Genomic DNA, 22,416 nt, shown 5'->3' on the forward strand with positions numbered 1-22,416 from the left:
AACTTGCTCTTAAATATCTCCAATGATGGAGATTCCACAACCTCCCTAGGCAATTTATTCCAATGCTTAACCACCCTGAGTTAGGAAGTTTTTCCTAATGTCCAACCTAAACCACCCTTGGTGCAATTTAAGCCCATTGCTTCTTGTCTTATCCTCAGAGGTTAAGTAGAATATTTTTTCTCCCGCCTTCTTGTAACAACCTTTTATGTACTTGAAAACTGGTATCATGTCCCCTCTCTGTCTTCTCTTTTCCAGACTAAACAAACCCAGTTTTTTCAATCTTCCTTCATAGGTTAGGTTTTCTAGACCTTTCATCATTTTTGTTGCTCTTTTCTGGACTTTCTCCAATTTGTCCACATCTATCCTGAAATGCGGTGCCCAGAACTGGACACAATACTCCAGCTGAGGCCTAATCAGCGCAGAACAAAACAGAAGAATTACTTCTCATGTCTTGCTTACAACACTCCTGCTAATACATCCCAGAATGATGTTTGCTTTTTTTGCAACAGTGTTACACTGTTAACTCATATTTAGCTTTTGATCTACTATGACCCCCAGATCCTTTTTCGCAGTATGCCTTCCTAGGCGGTCATTTCCCATTTTGTTTGTGTGCTTCCCAAGTGGAGTACTTTGCATTTGTCCTTATTGAATTTCATCCTATTTATTTCAGACCATTTCTCCAGTTTGCCCAGATCATTTTGAATTTTAATCCTATCCTCCAAAGTACTGGCAACCTCTCCCAGCTTGGTATCCACCACAAACTTTATAAGTGTACTCTGAATGCCATGTGGCTACAAGCCACAGTGAGTGTGAATACAGCCTGCCTTTCACTGTGGCGTGTAGTTACACATACCCTACACATCACTGCGAGCGTAGACATGGTCAGAATGATATCCCCTTAGACAAAAGGGAAACACCACTTTTAAGAGGGTGTCTGGTATGATAATAAAACTAGGTACAGGAAATAATCCTGTAAAATATAACAGGGCTGTGAGTGAGAAGAGAGGGGTTTCTTCCACACGGTTAACAGAGAGGTGCTGTAGCCTAGTGGATAGGGCTGTGGATTGGGATTCAGAAGATTGGATTGGGTTCTATTCCTGGCATGCCAGCTGATCTGCAGCCACTCATTTCTTCACTCTATGACTGTGTTTCCTTTGTCGATTTAACTTAGAAACACATCAGGGCCATGGCTGCTAAGACCACAGAGCATCACACAGCATCGTGGGACGGACAGACGAGACACCACAAACCAAGCCCGCAAGTGGCTCCAGCTAGCAAGGTGCCGAGAAAAACCCACAGAAACCCCAGTGTCAGACACCTGTCAGGGCACCACTGGGAGGGATGCACATATTTGGATCTGGGAGGTGTGCATACCAATGCAGTGTGGGTTTGCAAGTGAGCTTGGAAAGCACATGTGATGGGGTTCCTGGGACCGCAGTATGGGACTGCGGAGCCCTCTCTCCCACCAACCTGGGGATTCCGTCGCACACTGTGATGTGGATGTCAAGCTACAAACCTTGGATAGGCACTGCACTTACACAGCCATCCACAGGCAGGGACACGCCCAGCTGAGTTACATGAATGATCTCCCAGCTACTCATGAACCATCAATACAGAGGTTCCAGCCAATTGTCCCCAGCCTTGCCCCCAAGAGCTGTACTGTCTTCTTGCCCTGGTCAGAAGCATGACCAGTGTAGGTTCATTACCCAGTCTGCCCCTTATTCAATGTGAGTGGACACACATTAACCTTTGTAACCTGAGCTGAGATCTCCCAAGCACTTCAACCAAAGCACACTGTTTTAGGTAAAATATAAAACAGATTTATTAACTACAGAAAGATCGATTTTACGTGATTAAAAGTAGCAGGCATAGAGATCAAAGTTGGTTATTTAAGAAACAAAAATAAATTCACAGTCTGAGTTCTACAAACTAATCAAGCAGTGTCTCACCCTGACTGATGGTTAGGACCCTTTGTTTTCGGTTTTTATTTTATTTAGATTCCCCCAGGAATTTATTGATGTTTATTACTACAACAAAAACAGGTCAAAATCAGTGGGAAAAAAAATCATATTTTTCTGGGTAAATATTGGAGCTTATTTTGGTGGACGGAAGGACTGGGGAAAAAAGTATTCAGTAGATTAATGCTTTGATAAATGGAATTCAATGTGGTTTACGGCAGAACTAAAACAGAACTCAAAACACAATGCCATCTCTGAGTTTAAGAAAACAATATATCTCTAATCCCCAAATAAAACTTCTCATTTGAATAAACAGTTTACTGCTATAGATTTAGACTTAGTAGCCTATAAATAATATTTACATATAATAATTGGCCCACACGCTTGGCAGCGCATACACTCAACTTCATCCTTTTCTCCTGTTTTTGTTTTTTAAAAGCTTTCGAATACTTCCTTGTGTTCTGAAATGTATTCTGATACAGATTTTCATTTTCTTCCCATTTTAGTGCATCAGATCTTTAAAAAGTTATCTACTAACAGCTTGAAACATGTACGTGGTGGGCATGAGATTCATCAGGACATGCAGATATGCGCACACACCTCAGAGCTTGCATGCGTGCTCATTTATTGTGTGTAGCTTCTAGACTAATACATAGCTTTACTTTAATAGGCAGCTTTGCATATACACACAGACTAATAGATCATCATAATACATATTTGAATGATTCAAAAGTAGGGTGAAAAGCGGAAAAAACTAATCAAGCAGTGTCTCACCCTGACTGATGGTTAGGACCCTTTGTTTTCGGTTTTTATTTTATTTACTTTTTGTAAAATCTGGGAATTTTTTGGGATAAACTGAAAACGAAGGGGCTTACAAATGGTACAAGCAGGATACAGATTCTCAATACATAGGGTGAGACTCTTTCCTGGCCTGGGATCACCCTCCCCCAGTTCAGAGTCTTTGTCCTCCAGATGTTTATTCCAGGTATGAGTTGGGGGGACACAGAGGTGAAGTGATGATGTCACTTTCCCTCTTTTATAGTTTCTTCCAGAGTGCTGGAAAGTCCTTTGCTGTGACATGGGGGTCTGTCCCCACTGGTCAAGCCATCTTCATTGTCTACATGTTCTCTCTGAGAAGTGTCCACTGTATACAGGTCCTGGGATAGTGGATTCTTTTCTTGATGGGTGTTGATGGCCCATTAACCGCTGTCTGGCTACTCCATTGTTGTACGTGAAAGACTGGTTGTGGGTGTTTTCAACTTCACAACATAGTTCAGTAACATATACAGCAATACTTCATAACCTCACCTACAGTGATAGCATATACAATCCAACAGGATATGAATGTTCAACAGACCAAGACCTCACAAGGCATGTTTTGAACAAAGAATCTATAATAATTATATCAGCATGGTGAATATGGAGGTTCCAGGGTGCTGCTTTGAGGTGCAGAGTGTCACAGCACAAGTACCATGACCTGGGTACGCTACAGAGTGCAGACTCGTCCTAAGTTACGCTGGAGGCTGAGCAGAGGATCAGGAAAGGAGCAAGGTGGCTTTTAGCCTCCATCCCCCCCGCGTGCTGAGCACAGCAGGATGGGGCCCACAGATGAGAGGGCACAGCTAGGGCACAGTGAAGAATCAGAGATAATGGAAATACAGGAGAGTGGCCCTGAACTACAGCATCCTCCACAACAGGGAACTGCTCGGGGGCGGATGACACTCGTCACCCATGAGTCTCCTTGGAAGCAGTTCAGGGGTTAGTGTAGACAGGATGAGTTCAGCTCACTGGTCAGTGCCAGCTTCTCCTGATGAGGGGTAAAGAGGTGGCAAGTTTTGAGGGAACGTTGGATCTTGTTCTCAAGAACGTTTCCTAAGTATATGTAAGGCTGATGTAAAGCAGTGTCTATGGGACAAAGTTGTAAAGTCTGTGGATGAGATGTTTTTTTAAGAAGAAGAAAAGGAGCAGGTTGACCCAGAGGTGGATTTGAGTACAGGCTTCTTTATTGCGATACTTGTTCCTCTCGACCCAATTGTCGAGTAAGCACTGGATTAGTTACAGGACACCCTTTTTATCTACCGTATAGACTCGTTCATAAGCCGAATATTTTTGGTAAAAAATGATGCATCAAAGAGCGGGGGTTGGCTTATAAACGGGTCTACACCAAAATGTGATGATTTTAAACTCTATGGAATCATTGAATTGAATATCTAATACATCTAATACATTGTCGTTTTGTTTACCTGGAGCGTCTGCAGGCATGGTGTCACTTCCCGCAGCTCCCATTGGCTGGGAATGGCAAACCGCGGCCAGTGGGAGCTGAGGGGCTCCGTGCCTGTGAATGCTCCAGGTAAACAAAACATCCAGGCCTGCCAGCGGCTTACCCTGACGGGCCAGGAGCCAAGGTTTGCCAACTCCTGAAATATAGGGTTGGCTTATGAAAGGGTCATACAGTTCTTGCTGTTTCTACCTATCCATCTTGGGGGGTTGGCTTATAAACAAATGGGCTAATCAGAGAATATCAAGGTTAGAAGGGACCTCAGGATGTCATCTAGTCCAACCCCCTGCTCAAAGCAGGACCAATCCCCAGACAGATTTTTGCCCTAGATCCTTAAATGGCCCCCTGAAAGATTGAATTTATAACCCTGGGTTTAAGCAAGCCAATGCTCAAACCACTGCGCTATCTCTTCCCCCTGAATGAGTATATATGGGTAAGTTAGTATGTAAACACCTACATCCAGTACAACACCCCAAAACCCCTTATTAAGTAATAGACTCACCCATACAATTAGCATACCCACCCCTATCTATTGTTCACAGCATGTTATACAGGCATTTGTACCTTGAAAATACATTTCTTTGCAATAATCTATTGCTAAAAATGTTCTCTAATCAGCGGTTCTCAGGGGAGGGAGGAAGGGGCCATGAGCCAGGGCTTGTTTATGTAGCTGGGAAAGGAAGGGAAGGGGAGATAACATTTCTTTTACCTTCTTTCACACAAAGGATATTTATTAGACAACTACATTTCTCATGCAGCTGCAGGCCTTATCAGTTCTTACAAGCAACAGGGAAGGGAAAAATATGGAAACTTATTGATCACACAAAGAAATACTGCCTGCTTATGCCTTTATCCCTTAATGCCACATCAGCAACTTCCCAGGTCTTTACTTCACCCTAACATATCCCAACACCTTCAAACAAACTCAAGTGTCTATTGAGGGCAGGCCACACAAAGGGGTTTAAAACTGGTGGGAAGGGAGGATCCCATTTTGCCCCTAGGAAGGGAGAAGCGGGTTGGGAGCCTAAACATTCTCTTACCCAAAAACATCCCTCTACTGCTCACCCTCATCCCAAATCTCCAGTAGAAGCAGAAGAGCCCCAAAGGTGCTATCAGTGTAATGTCACGGATCACCTGAGGAATAAATGCCCTGTGCTAGGAGGAAGCAGGCGACCAATGGCTCATGTTAGTTCTGCTGCCCTCACCACTGAAAGCCCCCAAGCAATTGAAACCGATCATGTTGGTTTTGTGAGATTAGCCTCCACAGAGCCACACAGGGAGCATGTTAAGGTTGTCGAAATTAATGGCAGGGACTACTTGGGGCAGAAGGATACAGGGGCCCAGATCTCTCTGGTTAAGCAGAGTGTGGTCCCAAAGGCCAGTATGTTACCTGGCCAAATGGCAGAGATTGTGGGGGTGGGCGAAAGCAGATTCCTCGTACCACTAGCTAAAATCCATGTGGTTTGGGAAGGTTTGGAAAGTGTTTTGACTGTGGGGTTAATGGAACACCTCCTAGTCGACCTGCTCCTTGGTAACGAAAGTATTTGCCTGCAGCAGGAGGGAGTTTTATGCTGGGACCCCCGAGGGAAAGGGTCAGGTCTCAGGAACTGCTGAAAGAATGGGAGAGAGTCTCCTTGATTCCTCTGCAGCAGGGAGAAGCCACATGCTTCCAGATGGGAGGGTGGCTGAGACCAATTCCTGCACTGCAGCTGGAGGCAACGCCACATCAGGAAGGGATGGGGGTGTAATGCCTGCCAGGGAGAGAACTGCCCCGGTTGTCAAGTATCAGAGGGGTAGCCGTGTTAATCTGGATCTGTAAAAAGTGACAAAGAGTCCTGTGGCACCTTATAGACTAACAGAAGTATTGGAGCATAAGCTTTCGTGGGTGAGTACCCACTTCGTCAGATGCATGTGGGTATTCACCCACGAAAGCTTATGCTCCAATACTTCTGTTAGTCTATAAGGTGCCACAGGACTCTTTGTCACTGCCCAGGTCGTTAGCTGCCAGCAGGTCGCAGCTGAACCAGAGGCCAACCCGACTCTAGGGAGCAGAGAGAAATGTGTCCCAGAGGAGAGCCTAGAGAAGGGGCAGGGGATCTCAGAAACCACTGAGGTGGGTGAGGATTTCTGTGACTCTGTAACAAACAGAAGCAGGGTGCTTTCAAGTATGTGAGGGGCTGAGACTAGCTCCTTTCCAGCAGAAGGCAACATGCCCTCAGGCGCAGAGACAGGAGAAGTGTGGTCAGTGATTAAGGAAACTAGAAACTGTCCCAGTTGTTAGCTGGCAGAGTTTTGCAGATGAACCAGGGACACGACCCTTCCTAGGGAGCACAGAGAAATGTGTCTTAGGAGGGGGCCCAGAGGAGGAACCTGGGGAAGGAATAGTGAGGGTACAGGAATGTCTCCTCACTAGTCACTTGGGGCAGGATGCCTGGGACACTAGGAGGATGGCTGGGTCAGCATCTGTGCACCCAGGCACTCAGCCTGTGACCCAGGTTTTGAGAAGGAACTGTTTAACTGACCTCCTGGAGGGGAGCAGTCACACAGCTGACTTCTCAGGGACAGAGAAAGGGGTGGCGGAGGGTACCCCAATCCAGGTCCCAGTTTTTCAGGATGCCGTTTCTGATAAGTTTTTTGGAAAGTAACCGTGTCTCTTTAAATCAAGATGCAGCTCCAACCCCCATGATGACAGAGGAGTTGAGACCGGGAAATTGCAAGGTGGTACTTTGCCAGAATACAAATGTCCCAACTGACAGAGAAGGGGGTGTTTTCCCCAGGCTGGTGAGACACAGAGAACAGTTATGGGAAAGCTGCTGGGAAAAGGTGAATCTGATCGAAGGGTAAACACACCTAGCCCACAGATCATAGTCCTCTAGGAAAAGGGGGCAGGGAAGGACTCAGTGCTGGGAGGGGGAAACACAGGGTAACCCCGAAAGGGGAGCTGGATTTTCTGCATATGTACAGTCCTGGGGTTGGGAGACTGCTCCCCGAAGGGGCAGCCGATGTGCAGGATCCGCCTGAACACCTGTCTTGCCAGACCCTGAGGCACCAAAATCCCAGAAACATGATTAAATTAAGAGCCCACACAGAGGGGAACACTGGAGGGAAGGAAAAGCCAGTAACTGATTACATGGGAGAGAGTCAAAAGACACCGTGGGTAATGAACAAACTAACCTCAAACTACACTATCTGAACAGAGGGGGATAGTATCATAAAGATATTTGTAAACACCCATCTGTGATAAGAATCTTGGTATTAATGTCAAGTTTTGGGATAAGAATTTTGTTACTGATGCTAAACCATATCTATCTCATAGAGCTGGAAATGACCCTGAAGGGTCATCAAGTCCAGCCCTCTACCTTCACTAGCAGGACCAAGTACTGTTTTTGCCCCAGATCCCTAAGTGGCCCCCTCAAGGATTAAACTCACAATCCTTCATTTAGCAGGCCAATGCTCAAACCACTGAGCGATCCATCCCTCTCGCCTCTGGAAATAGGTTTAAAGCTTATCACAGCAGAGAAACCATAAAAAACCTGGTTTGCTGTGTGTGAATGGGGAAATTGAGGCACACTGCCTCATGGCCTTAATGGCTGGATGCCAAAAGGACTATAACACAAACTGCCTTCGAGATAGTCAGTGACTAACCCTCTTGCAGTAAACTAAGGGGGGAGGTGTGACATTCTGAGCCTCGGGGGGACACCCAGCACCCCCATGTTCATCCTTATAATATGATTGTGTGGTATCTAATGCAGTTTGTCATGTTGGGTGTCTTCAGAAGGCTCATGATGTACTAAGCATTGTTGTTATGGTAATGTTATAGTAATCGTTGTTATAGTAATGTTATAGTAACGTTATAGGTTGTAATTTCATGTATATAGTTATGAGGCTGAAAATGTGTCCTCATGGGTTAAAGCAAGCCCAGGCAAAAACTCTCCAGAAGCAGAGGGGCAGTTCACACCTCATCAGGGCATGTCTGGGACAAACCCAGCCCAGTCTCACAGGAACAAAGGACGCTGGCCTAGGCAGCAACAAAGGATCTGTTGGACTCTCGAGTGAGTCACCCCCTTCCTTTGGTCAGTTTGGGACTGCGATGAGGTAATGCTCACCTGACTCTGAAGCAGCGTGGGGGCAAACCCAAGAGGGAAGAAAGGACAGGATAAAAGGGAGAGACGTTTGCCATGCTCTTCCTCTCTCTTCCACCTCCATCTACAGACATCACCACCAAGCAACTGAAGCGCTGATCAAAGGGGAGAGCCTGGCTGAAGGGCAACCAGCCAGCCTGTGGCGAGAAGCATCTAAGTTTGTAAAGGCATTGAAAGTGTTAAGATCAGCTTAGAATGCATTTTGATTTTGTTTCATTTTAACAAATCCGACTTGTTATGCTTTGACTTATAATCACTTAAAATCTATCTTAATAAATTTGTCTGTATATTCTATCTGAAGCAGTGAGTTTGGTTTAAAGCATGTCAGAGACTCCCCTTGGATAACAAGCCTGGTACATATCAATTTGTTTCTTAAATTGACGAACTCATATAAGCTTGCAGCATCCAGCGGGCATTATTGGACACTGCAAGATGGAGGTTCCTAGGATTGTGTCTGGGACCGGAGATATTGGCTAGTGTCATTCAGTTGCACAATCCAGGGAGCACTTTAAATGCCAAAGGCTGTGTGTGAACAGCCCAGGAGTGGGGGTTCTCACAGCAGAGCAGGGTAAGGCTGGCTCCCAGAGTCAAGGATTGGAGTGACCTAGCAGATCACCGGTCTGAATAACAACAGAGGGGAACATCACAGATACCAATGTGAGATTTCTAAAGTTACAGCACTCAACCCAAGGTTTAAGAATCTGAAGTGCCTTCCAAAATCTGAGAGGGACGAGGTGTAGAGCATGCTTTCAGAAGTCTTAAAAGAGCCACACACCAATGTGGAACTACAGAACCCGAATCACTGAAAAAGAAAAGCAACATTGTGCTGGTGGGATCTGACTCAGATAATGAAAATGAACATGTGTCAGTCCGCACTGCTTTGGTTTCTTATTGAGCAGAACCCGTCGTCAGCATGGATGCATGTCCCCTGGAATGGTGATTGAAACATGAAGGGACATATGAATCTTAGTGCATTTGGCACGTAAATATCTGGTGATTCCAGCTACAACAGTGCCAAGAGAACGCCTGTTCCCACTGTCAAGTGACATTGTAAACAAGAACAGGGCAGTATTATCTCCTGCAAATGTAAACAAATTTGTTTGTCTGAACAAGAAGTAGGACTGAGTGAACTTGCAGGCTCTAAAATTTTACATTGTTTTATTTTTGCATGCAATTTTTTTGTACATAATTCTACTTTTGTAAGTTCAACTTTCATGATAAAGAGATTGCACTACAGTACTTGTATGAGGTGAATTGAAAAATACTATTTCTGTTGTTTTTTTACAGTGCAAATATTTGTAATCAAAAATAAATATAAAGTGAGCATTGTACACATTGTATTCTGTGTTGTAATTGAAATCAATATATTTGAGAATGTAGAAAACATCAAAAATATTTAAATAAATGGTATTTTATTATTGTTTAACAGTGCGATTAATCGTGATTAATTTTTTTAATTGCTTAATTTTGTTAACAGCCCTAGTTAAAACACAACCACAACCACAAACTCCTGTGGCTCATTGGCCACATCTACGCTAGGAGAAAAGGTGTGTTGCGACGTGTTAGCTAGCCTGTTATTATCCTTGGCTGTTTGTTTTGTGGTTGTGCTTAGGAGCCCCAGTCATGGGCCACGACTCCATTGTGATAGGTACTGTACATTATGTATTAGGAGTATTACAGTAGTTTCTAGGAGTCCCAGTCATGGCATAAGAGTCAGACCCCATTGTGCTAGGCTCTGTACATTATTATGAGGTGTATTATGGTAGTGCCTAGGCAGCCCAGTCATGGCCGAGGACACTGTGCTAGGTGTTGTACATTATTTATTAGGTGTATTATGGTAGTGTTTAGGAGCCCCAGTGATGGCCCAGGTCGTCATTGTGCTGGGCGCTGTATATTATTTATTAAGTGTATTATGGTAGCACCGAGGCGCCCCAGTCATGGCCCAGGACACTGTGCTAGGCTCTGTACATTATTTATTACATGTATTACGGTAGCACCGAGGCGCCCCAGTCATGGCCCAGGACCCCATTGTGCTGGATGCTGTACGGCCAAAGAGCAAAAAGAGGGTTCCTACCCCAGAGAGCTGACAATCTAAATCCAACCCGTGTTCAAACCATAGTGTGTTTTAACCGGTGGTCGCTGGTCGAGGTAAACACTGGCTCCCCAGGAGGGTTTACACTAACACCTGTTCACACTGCAATCGCATGGCCAGAGTGTAGCTAACCCGTGTCCCAAACCCACTTTCCCCCTGGTGAGACACGGCAAGGGGTAGGGTTGCCAGTTTTGGCTGGCCGTATTTCTGGAGGTTTTGTCACATGGCATAATCTTTAATTAAAAGATTAATCTTTAATTCCTGGAGACTCCAGGACAATCCTGGGAGGTTGGCAACCCTACTCAGGGGAGCTCCTCAGAGGGTCTCAGCTCCATCCCGGAGCCGGGACGGCCAAAGGAGGCTTTGAGAAGCAGAGGGAGCTCCAAGAACGGCGGGAATTAGGACTCTAAGGCACAGCTAGCCCCTAAGCCACACTGCACTAGAACACACCGGCTGGCCCTGACTCGGGCCGGGGCTGCAGTGTAGCTGGAGCCTGGGATCTGTGACCTTCCCCCTTTGCAGGGTCCCAGAGCCCGGGCTCCAGCCCGAGGGTGAATGTGTCCCCTGCAATTTCACAGCCCAGCAGCTCTAGCCCAGGTCAGCGGATCCAGGCCAGCTGCAGAGGGTCTTTTGCAGCGTAGACATATGCAGAGCGGCCCGCTGGCCCCAGAGCAGCCCTGGCTTGTGGCATCACCCTGCTGGGCACTGCAGCAGCAGGCAGAGGACGGGGGGGTGTCCTCAGGCCTGGCCTACCCCAGCCCAGTCTGGTATGTCCTCTGCTCTGGGATCATTCATCAGGTGGGGGGCTGATGCTCGGGGAGGGCAGCCAGCACCAAGGGGACACAGGGCAGCAACCAGCTAGGGCCACAACATGCACACGCTGTGCCCCACACTAGCTTCCCAGAGGCAGGCGCCTCCAGCCAGGGATCCCAATCAGAGCCCTTACCCCTGAGCCTGCCAGGCCGGCCAGGAGGAAGAGGGGTGCGGCAGACAGAGCCGCCTAGGCCTGCCCCATAAAAACAAGCCAAGCCCCGAACCGTCAGTCCCCTGCTCCCCCAGACCTGGGCTCCCCCACACCCAGATCTGCTGGTGCCCCTCACTCCTGACCCCCAGCCTGCTGCTATCCCAGCTCACTGTGGCCTCGCTCTCAAACACCCCCATAATCCTTCAAGGGAGGGCAAGCGTGTGAGCCATGGGGAGGCTGGGGTGCGAGGAGCCGGTGGAGACAGACTGAGGGGGGAGGGAAGGGAGACTGTCAGGAGGAAGGGCCCTTTCTCCCTTCCCCCACCCTGGGCCAGGGTGGCAAGTGCCAGTTTCCTGATTACATCAGTTGGGAAAAGGAGGCGGCAGAACAGCCCATCCTCCCCAGGCCTGCCAGTACCGCGCCCACCTGTGGGCCCAAAGCGGAAGGGCAGCTCCAGATCCTGCCCCACACTTACCGTCAGTGAGAGCGTGTATGAGCAACCCCCCAGCCCCGGGGTACGACTCTTCCTCCACTTCCCTTAGCAAGGAAGGGAGAGGTCACGGGAGCGTTTCAGAGCCCTGGCCCGGGCTCAGCAAAGGGCCTGATTCTGAACTAGGAGAGCAGGGGGCTGTGGGTCAGGATTGAGGGGCACTGGCAGAGCTGGAGCTGCGGGAGGAGCTCAGGGCTGCATATCAGGGGGCGGGGGGTCAGGATTGAGGGGCACTGACAGAGCTGGGGCTGCGGGAGGAGCTCAGGGCTGCATATCAGGGGGCGGGGGGTCAGGATTGAGGGGCACTGGCAGAGCTGGGGCTGCGGGAGGAGCTCAGGGCTGCATATCAGGGGGCGGGGGGTCAGGATTGAGGGGCACTGGCAGAGCTGGGGCTGCGGGAGGAGCTCAGGGCTGCATATCAGGGGGCAGGGGGTCAGGATTGAGGGGCACTGGCAGAGCTGGGGCTGCGGGAGGAGCTCAGGGCTGCATATCAGGGGGCGGGGGGTCAGGATTGAGGGGCACTGGCAGAGCTGGGGCTGCGGGAGGAGCTCAGGGCTGCATATCAGGGTGCGGGGGGTCAGGATTGAGGGGCACTGGCAGAGCTGGGGCTGCGGGAGGAGCTCAGGGCTGTATATCAGGGGGCGAGGGGTCAGGATTGAGGGGCACTGGCAGAGTTGTGGGGTGGAAGAGCCCAGAGCTGGCTTAGCAGGGAGCATAGGCAGAGATTGAGGGGGGGCATGTAGGGGTGTTGTCCCCACAAACTGTATACCAGAGGTTTCAAACTGTGGGGTGCACCCCCTAGTGGGGCACAGAGGAACATTCGTTGGGGCGAGTGGTGATGCCAGGTGGCTCGGGCCAGCTAGCCAGCGCCATGCGGCGGGGCTTGGGGAGGGAGCGCCATCTCCAACCCCCGACAACTCATTAAGTATACTGTCATTTAATACCGCTAACCATTGGTAAATCCGGAATTTAGACCGCTACTTATTATTAATAGTATTAAGCCCCTTGCCCCCAAATAAAGAAGTCAGACGACGCCTATGATATGAAGCTGTGGGTCAGGACTGAGGGGCACCAGCAGAACTGCAGGGGGAGCCCAGGGCTGGAATAGCAGGGGGCTGTGGGTTGGGATTGAGGGGCACTGGCAGAGCTGTGGGGCGTGGGGTAGATCCTTGCAGTTCAGCTTCCTACTTCCCTCCTGGAACCGCAGGTCAGAGAAGGGGAGGGCAGATCCCGCCCGAGCCCCCTGTTGCTGTGACGCAGGCAACAGGCTCCGGCAGCTCCCGGATGGGCGGGGCCGGTGCTGAGCTCCCAGCATTGACTCTCGTTTACGTATTGGAGTGTGCACCTGGGGAAGGAGCGGGGAGTGTTGCTCAATGAGGAGCAGGGAGAATCGTGCCCAAGGGCTGGATCCTCCTGGAGATCCCACTTGACTGCAAGCCCCGCACACATGGCCCCGGGGCTCCCCCCACGGCTCCAGCCGCCCCTTGGCCTCTCTGCTCAGACTGACACCCCAGGGCCAGTGAGGACCAAGTCCCCTACCCTGCCCCCCTGAGTCAGCCAGCGCCCGGCCTTGGCGCCAGATCAGAGCCAGTGCCCTCTAGAGGTGAAAGGCCCCGTGTCCCATTCTCCGCCCCCATGAACCAGCCAGCGCTCCGCTCTGGGGCCAGATCAGCGTTGGCGCCCCCTAGAGGGGAAAGGCCCCATGTCCCATTCCCTGCCCCTCTGAGCCAGCCAGTGCCCCATCCTGGGCCCAGATCAGAGCTGGTGCTCCCTAGAGGGGAAAGGCCCCATGTCTCATTCCCTGCCCCCCTGAGCCAGCCAGTGCCCTGCCCTGGGGCCAGATCAGAGCCAGTGCCCCCTAGAGGGGAAAGGCCCCGTGTCCCATTCTCTGCCCCCTGAGCCAAGCAGTCCTCCACCCTGAGGCTGGATTGGAGCCGGCACCCCCAGAGGGGAAAGGCCCCGTATTCCATTCTTCACCCCCATGAACCAGCCAGCGCTCCGCTCTGGGGCCAGATCAGCATTGGCGCCCCCTAGAGGGGAAAGGCCCCGTATTCCATTCTTCACCCCCAGGAACCAGCCAGTGCCCCGCTCTGGGGCTGGATTGGAGCTGATGCCCCTTAGAGGTTAAAAGCTCCTGCCATGGCCCATCAGCTATGTTCCCTGGTGTCTCTAAAGTGGACGCTATTCACCCATTCCTCTTGCCTGCCAGCAGAGAGCCAACCACGGAGGGCTGGTTGGAAACCTGACCCTGTCTGATTTTCTTGCCCCCAGGAGATGGGTCCTTTCCCGACCACATAACCAGTGGTCACTTCGGCAGTGCCAATGGAAACTGTCTGGGTACAACTGTACTGGCTCCCCCAGCTGTGTACAAGCTGCAGAATCCCCTTTATTCTTCTTATCTGTTCCCTCGCTAGCTCCTATCTTCCTCCCCCCATGCCTGGGACACCCCCGTCTGCTCCCCCCACCCAGTCCTCAGGGTACCTATGTCTGCTCCCCTTAGCACTTGGGATGCCCCCCTCTGCTCCCCTGCTCGTCCTTGGGACACTCCCATCTGCTCCCCCCAGTGCCGGAGATGCCCTGTCTGTGCCCCCTGGGAGCCCAGGAGACCCATCTGCTCCCCCTGGGATGCCCCCATATGCACCCTCCCAGCACTCAGGATGCCCCCGTCTGCTCCTGCCAGCACCCAGGATGACCCCCCCTCTGCTTCCCCCCCAGTGCCCAGGATGCCCTGTCTACACCCTCCTGGTCCTTGGGATGCCCCCGTCTGCACCCCTTGGCTCCCAAGGTACCCCATCTGCTCCCCCAGTTTGTAGCTCTGCTGATGGCTTGTTTTGTTGGGCGCTGTCTGCACCGGGGCTCACACACAGTAGCAGCGTGTCTGTGGGTGGGTGCAGCTCTGAACTGATGCCCAGGTTCATCCCTTCCCCTGCCCCCTGGCTCATCCCGCCCATGCCCCCCATCCCTCCATGGTGATAACCCAACGGTTTCTGCAGCCAGTTCTTCCGCCTCCACTCCAGCTTCCCCAGGACTTTCCTTGCCGCGCTGAGGAACTGGGATTCCTAGGAAGCTGGTGAGTCACAAGGCCTGGGGGTATGATCTGAGCCAACAGGTGGGATATAAAAGCCCTAGTCAAGCTGCAGGTAGATGATCGCGGCGCCTCCTAGAATTGCCCTGAAGAACACAGGATGAGGCTGCGTGAGTAAGGGCTGCTACAGGGGAAGGCGGGTTACGTTCCACTGCGCCAGTGGCTGTGCTGCTCCCCAGCATCAGTCGCACAGGCTGCTGGTGTGAGGAGTTTGTCTGTGCTCAGCTGGAGGGGAAGGATTCACCCCAGCATTACATAGAGGCTGGGCACGCCAGTGGAGCAGGGCTTAAGGGAAGGGACTGTCACTCCAGGGCTTTCACTCGGGGCTGGGTGGTCGAAGGAGCTCAGCTCTCCTAGAGGCACCTGACTCAGCGCTGCCTTCAGGACGCAGGTTTCTCCTCCTAGACTTTAGTGCATTTGACCCATCATTAGAACGGGGCATAGGGCTGCAGAACTGTGAAGGGGGAATCCCAGGGCTGGGTTAGCAGGGGGCAGTGGATTGGGACTGAGGGGCAGGAGGGCATCATGACCCCGCTCTGGGATCGTGCCAGGGCTGTGTTCCTTCCTTCCTTCCTGGTGCAACGGGCAGGGATTGTCCTGTGCAGGGGAGCCAGGACTGGCACTTCTGTAGGCACCCATAGGCAAAGCAGCTGCCCTGCTCTGGGTGGGTGCTGTGATCTCACCTTGGCTGGGGCAAGAGGCTGTGATCATGCAGGATCCCATTGGGCTGGGATCCGCTCTCCCCAGGAAACCCTTCTATGGTGAGCCCATGCCATCCCTCAGTGGGGAGGGGTCAGGCAGGTGTGGAAGACAATAGATGAGTCATGGAATAACCAAGAGGTACCTCCCTGCAGCCACCAACTTATAGATGACGGGCCTGATCCTGTGTGAGCAGCTCAGGATCGGGCCCATAAGGGCCAGATTCTTTTCTCAGCCCCTCCTTCGCCCCCAAAAGTCAGTGGATTTGCCTGGGCCCATGAATGAAATGCCACGTTGTGGGGCTCTCCCAGAAATGCTCCCTCCCCATTTGGCCCATGCTCCGGCTCCCTGGGGGAGGGAGAGATGTGTGCTGTGAGAGTGGGGGCAAGGCTGGCAGGTGAATTCCTCATAGCTGGTGCAAATGGCCCATTCATACCAGCTGGGGATCTGGCCGCATTGACTCCGATGGAGCTATGGGCTTCTGAAGACCTGGGTTCCGATCCCAGCTTTGACCTTGGGTAAGGTCTGAATCTTCCTTGTGCCTCAGTTTCCCCTCAAGCTGTAGAGCAGAGAGAATCTGTTGCTGTCTCACAAGTGACTAAATCTATTTCTGATTGTGACGTGCTCTGATGCTACAGCTAGGCAGGTTGTAAAAGTATCTAGAGCAGGGGTCTCAAACTCAAATGACCACGAGGGCCACATGACGACTAGTACATTGGCCGAGGGCCACATTACTGACACCTCCCTGCGCCACCCTTGGCCCCGCCCCCACTCCACCCCTTCCATGAGGCCCTGCCCCCATTCCAACCCCTTCCCTGAAATCCCCACCCCAACTCTGCCCCCTTCCTGCCCCCAGGGAGGGCAGGAGGGGTGTAGGGTGTGGTGGGGGCTCAGGGCAGGGAGTTGGGGTGTGGGATGCAGGAGGGATGTGGGGTACAGCAGGGGGTTGAACTGCAGGAGGAGTGCGGGGTACAGCAGGGGGTTGGGCTGCAGGAGGGCCTCGGGGGGCGGGCTCCGGCCCGACATGCACCGGGGGCAGGACAGGCCGCCTGCCTGCCTGTCCCCACACCACTCCGGGAAGTGGCCGGAACCTGGAGGAGGAGGGGCACAGGGGTCTGTGTGTTGCTGTTGCTTCAAGGACCACCCCCAGCAGCTCCCATTGGCAGGGAACGGGGAACTGCAGCCAATGGGAGCTGCTGGGGGCGCTGCCTGAAGCAAGAGCAACACACAGACCCCTGTGCCCCCCCTTCCCCATGTTCTGATTGCTTCCCGGAGCGGCAGGGGGCAGGGCAGGCAGGGAGCCTGCCCTTCCCCTGGTACGCATCGGGCTGGAGCCGTTCTAGGTAAACGCTGGGGGAGGGGCGGGGGGGCCACGAGGAGCTCGCGGGCCGCAAAAAACAACCTCCCGGGCCGCGTGTTTGAGACCCCTGATCTAGAGGGACGTGCACATAAAAATTACTCAGGCCAGGGAGTTAAGATACAGAAAGATTCCTTACTTCTCTCTCTGAAACTTCTGCTGCATGGGTCTGTCTCTCTGCTGTGAATAACCGTTAACGATCCAAGATGCTGGATTTGCATGGGACACAGATGTCTGGGACTATGATGGAGGTAGTGTGAAAGTCAGGGCTGTGACCCATCGAGAAATGAAGCACAGTAGTCAAATGGAAAGAGCTGGTGTAATACATACAAGGGAGACCTAGAGGCCTCAGAGGGGAGGGGAGAGGCCAAGCAAACCAATGTGGCCCTGCTCTCTTTTGTTCTGTGTCTGTGCAGCACCAGACACAATGGGACCCTGGTCCCAGACTGGAGCCTTTCAGGCCCTACCACAATACAGATAATTAATATCAGATCAGAAGAGTTGGCAGCACTGGGCTTCTAAATGGCTCAGAAAAGTTATCCCAGAATGTGGGTTAGATTTAGCCTGCTAAAATCTTTCTCAACTCATTCATGTTGACTTTAATGAGGTTATAAGACAGGGTTTAAACCCAAATCTTTCCCCTTTTTGCCATTCAGAAAGCCAAGATAATTGTCTGCATGAATATCTCATCTACTTTATCTGTCTTATCGAACGACGGCTCCATCCCACATTTGTCAGCAAATGTAGCTCTGTTAATATCATTGATCTCAATGATAATAATCACCACTATTATTCTGACAGCACCCAGCCATGTGCTACATGCTGAGTCATTACCTAAGTTATAGCAACACCTGAGATTGCTAAAACTGAATGAGATAGAAAAAATGGAAAAGGCATTTCTCTCTTTGTTTTCTTTCTATCTTTTGGGGCTTTATGTATGCTAGTCAGTTTCACTCCTGCATTGTGAGTCAATTTCACTTCTTGCAGTTAGGGGAGATAGGAGAGCTGCTTCCATGTTTGGTTGGCTGTGAATATTTATGATCCTCTTCCCTGAAATCCCTTCACTGGTGAATTTTCCACAATGGCCACCCTGAGCCTTCTCGGGGGCAGGTGGGTGGGTGAGCAAGATGTCATCTAAAATCAACGAGATGAAATATCCTGAGTAAAACTGTTTTCATGGATTGTAAGGCCAGACGGGACTGCAGGATCATCAAGTCCAGAGAACCTCCCCCAGAGACTGCAAAGTAGAAACCTCGGTTTCATTTGTTCTCCTCTGGCTGAGGACAAGGAAATTGCCTGGCTTAGGGATAGAAGGAATCCACATCTGCCCGGGGTAACAGAATGTTAATCGGGGATCAGAGGGAAGGAGGTGGAAGAAACCCACCCCTGCAGATAGACACCAGTTATTATGGTGGAAATCAACACAGACGTTTATGACAGGTGGTGAGCCGGGGCTAGAATTTGCATCCTTCTGCCCCAAAATCACAGGCCTCTGCCATTGCAAGGGAGCACCTGTAGCTGGCAGCCGTTGCAGGTCCCTTATTCAGTCTGTGCACTCTTGCACTGTTGGCATGTATTGCTGGGCTTTACCGGGAGGTCTCTGGGGCAAATGGAGGGCTGGAAGGGACCTCAAGAGAGATCCCTGACAGGTGTCAGTCTAATCTGTTCTTAAAAACCGCCAAGTATGGGGATGCCACAGGCTCTCCTGAGGCCCTGTTCCAGAGCTTCACTAGCCTTAAGAGATATTCCTAGTATCTAACCTGAATCTCCTGTGCTGCAAACTAAGCCAAGTGCTTCCTGCCCTGGGACACAGGGAACAACTGATCACCAGCCGCTCTAGAACATATTGATGGAAGGGAGCTGTGTGCAGTGGGAGGAGGGAGCATGTGTCTGAGGTCTTGGGGTGGGAGGCAGCTGGAGGGATCTTTTGGGGCCAGGGTGACTGGGGGGATGTAGGGAGATGAGCTGCCCCAGATCAGTTGGATGACTGAAGGGTTGGATGGTGGGAACAGAAGGGAGCTCTTTTATAGCCCTGCCCTCTTTCCCAGCATTCTTTACTGCCTAGCCTACAGCTTCCCATCAGTCCTGGGAACTACGCCTCCCAGAATTCCCTAGGAACAGGCTAGCCTCCCTTAAAGGACCAGTTAAGCCGCTATTCTTCGTCCCCCTCCCTGCCTGATTGAATATGTGTGTGCTCAGTGGGGAGAGGTCCCCAGGGCCCCCTTGGGAGTGATGTCATCAGGTCCAGTCAGCCAATCAGAATATGACTTTGGACTGTGTGTGTTCCCCTCTGGAGGGACAGGGAGGTAACTCCGGTGTGTTGTCCCCTGTGCAGGATGGAATGACGTCTTGTCCCTGACCTCAGTGCTAGCTGTGCTCTGGTCCCTGGCCCAGGGGCGCCCTGGCCCCGCGTGCAATGCCGAGTGGCCCAATGCTCAGGACATCGCAGGACACCTGAAGAACTGCCTGGAACACCTGCATAAGCTGTTCCTGGTACGAGAGGGGCTTGCCATCCCCCCATGGGACCTACCCTCGCTTGGGCCCTCCCCATGGGACCCCCCACCCTGGCCATCTTCCCCCAATGGGCCACCCACCCTGCTCAGATCCCCTCCATGTGATCCCTGCCTTGACCATCTCCATCCCAGGGACCACCCTGCTCAGGCCCTCTGCCCCGCGTGCCCCCCCCACACCTGCCCCCTATGGGACCCTCCCATCCTGGCCATCTCTCCCACTGGTCAGGCCCTCCCCTGTTTCATGGGAACCCCATCCTGGCCATTCCCCGCCATGGGACCCCCACTCTGCTCAGCCCCCCTTTGGGATACTCGCCCTGACCATCTTTATTCCCATGGGGCCACCCTGCTCACGTCCCCCCTCATAGGCCCCCCCCCTCAGACCGTCCTAGGGCCCCCACCCGCCCATCCCCTCATCATGCATCTCCACGCTTGCAGGAAGAGGGTTACAAAGACGGAGAAAAGAGGAGCCGTGTCTGCCTCCCGACGAGCAGCGAGGCCAGTGACGGGGCCACAGAGCTGGTAAGGAGACCCATGGACCTTCCCAGCGCGGGCAGGAGATGCCCGGTGACTTGGAGGGGCAAGGCTGGGCCCTCGGCAGGATCAAGATCTTCCAGGCTAATGCCAGGTCATTGGCCTCTCAGGGGTCGCACTTGGGACCTGCAAGCCCGCACTTCTCCTGCCTGAGCTAAGGGGCCCTGCTGCGTTGTCTGAGACTGCAGCCAATATCTACAGGCAACCCAGCCCTCACAGGTGGGGGTGGGTTACGCTTCCCTTCCCCTGGGTCTGGTAGGCTGCCGGACTCCTGCCTCTTAGCCCATGTCTCCCTCCAAAGGGAGCGGGGTCAAAACACCTTGGGGCTTGGTTCTCCCGCTGGTGCCGCCTCGTATCAGCTCCTGCCATGGGGGAATCGGTCAGAGCCCCGACCCTCCTGTTTTGAAAGGCGGATTGCCTCAGCGCCTGTTTGGCTGGGAGGTATGGGAGGCCCGAGGTGGGGACTGAAGAGGTGCTGGAGGGCTCATTACAGCCAACAAAGCCTCGTTGTGGAATCATCACCCCCTGTTGGCAGAGGGGGAAACTGAGGCATGGGCCGGGATAGGGACTTTCCTGAAGCCATGTGGTGAGCTTGGAATGGAACCCAGGAGTCCTGGCTCAAAGGCCCAATAACTAGACAGCCAATAACTAACCATAAAGCAGGAGCAAGACTCCCCAAAGTGGCCAGTCAGGACTGTGGATCGGGTCCTTTCTGGAGCTCCCTGGACAAGGGCGGGAGCTAACTCTGCGAGTGCTGACCCAGCTCCTCTTCCATGCCACAGGACACGATCAGCACCCGGCTGTGCCAGTACAATGCCTGCTTGAGGCACCTGGCAAACAGCTTCTGGGGGACCAACCAGCTGCCGCTCAGCATCACCAGCGGCATGAGCCTCTGCCAGCGCCAGCTCTCCCACCTCAGAAACACCATCAGCAAGATGAAGGTAAAGGAGCCCGGACCCCTTCCCTGGGACAGTGCTGTAGCCTGCAGATAAACCACGGGAGAAACCATTGCTGTCTTTCGCTGTGGGGGGGAAGCAGAGCTGACATGTCTCTGCAGGTGGTTTATTCTGCATGTGATCATCACTGCGGATGGGTATGCGGCGCGCTGGTGCCTTGTGGATAAAGCCCTAGGCTGGGATCCAGGAGATAGCGGTTCAAGTTTTGGCTCTACCACAGGCTCCCTGTGAGACCTTGATCTCAGGGCTGGATTAAGGCAGCCCTGAATACCCCCCTCTCCCTGTGATGCGGTGGTAAGAAGGGCCTCTCTTGAGAGGGGGTGGAGCCCCCCCCGGCCAGCGGGGTCACTCTCCTTGGGAGCTGGGGAACATGGGCAAAAATAGTCTGTGATCATGTCATCGAAGCCTGTATCATGATGCACATGGCTCAGGGAGCTGAATGAAGGTTTCAGGGGCAGCTTTAATTCTGCTATTTCCTGACTGTTGAATGATTGACTTTGTGACCTTCACATTCTTTTCATGTAGCTTTTATGGATGTAATTTCCTAGGAATTTTAAAAATTACTGGGGGGGGGGGGAAACAGATCTCCCCCCGTGGAACCATTTTGACCCTCGCCTCAGTCATCAGCAGGGTTGGAATGTTCAGCTCCACCACACGGAGCTCTGCCTCTGGAGCTAGCGGAATTGGTGGGTGCAGTGGTAGGCTGTTATCGTCCAAGAGAATCAGGCACTAAGAACATAAGAACGGCCATACTCGGTCAGACCAATGGTCCATCTAGCCCAGTATCCTGTCTTCTGACAGTGGCCAATGCCAGGTGCTTCAGAGGGCATGAACAGAACAGGGCACATATCGAAGGCTCCAGCCCCTGTTGCCCAGTCCCGGCGTCTGGCAAGCAGAGGGTTAGGGACGCCCAGAGCATGGGGTTGTGTCTCTGACCATCTTGGCTAATAACCATCAATGGACCTACCCTCTATGAACTTATCTAATTCTTTTCTGAACCCCGTTCTACTTCTGGCCTTCACAACATCCCCTGGCGAGGAGTTCCACAGCTTGACTGTGTGTTGTGTGAAGAGGGGGTGAGGCCACGTGGCCAGTGGGTTTTACAGCTATTGGATGGCAGCAGAGAAATAGTGAGACTCAGGATGCCTGGGTTCCATTGCAGGCTCTGGAGGGGATAGACCCTACTGTCCTGTCCCCCCTTTGCACCCTCTGACTACTGCAACTTCTTCACCCTATCCACTCTCAGGCGGCTTCTGCCTCCCCCTCCACGATGCCTGGGCACCAACAGGGGACCATGGGGAGTACGGGAGAGACAGGTTCCCTGCTCTCAGTTCCAGCAATGCAGTGGTTC

Source organism: Malaclemys terrapin, chromosome 4 (genome assembly GCF_027887155.1).
Source record: "Malaclemys terrapin pileata isolate rMalTer1 chromosome 4, rMalTer1.hap1, whole genome shotgun sequence".
Lineage (NCBI taxonomy): Eukaryota > Metazoa > Chordata > Testudines > Emydidae > Malaclemys > Malaclemys terrapin.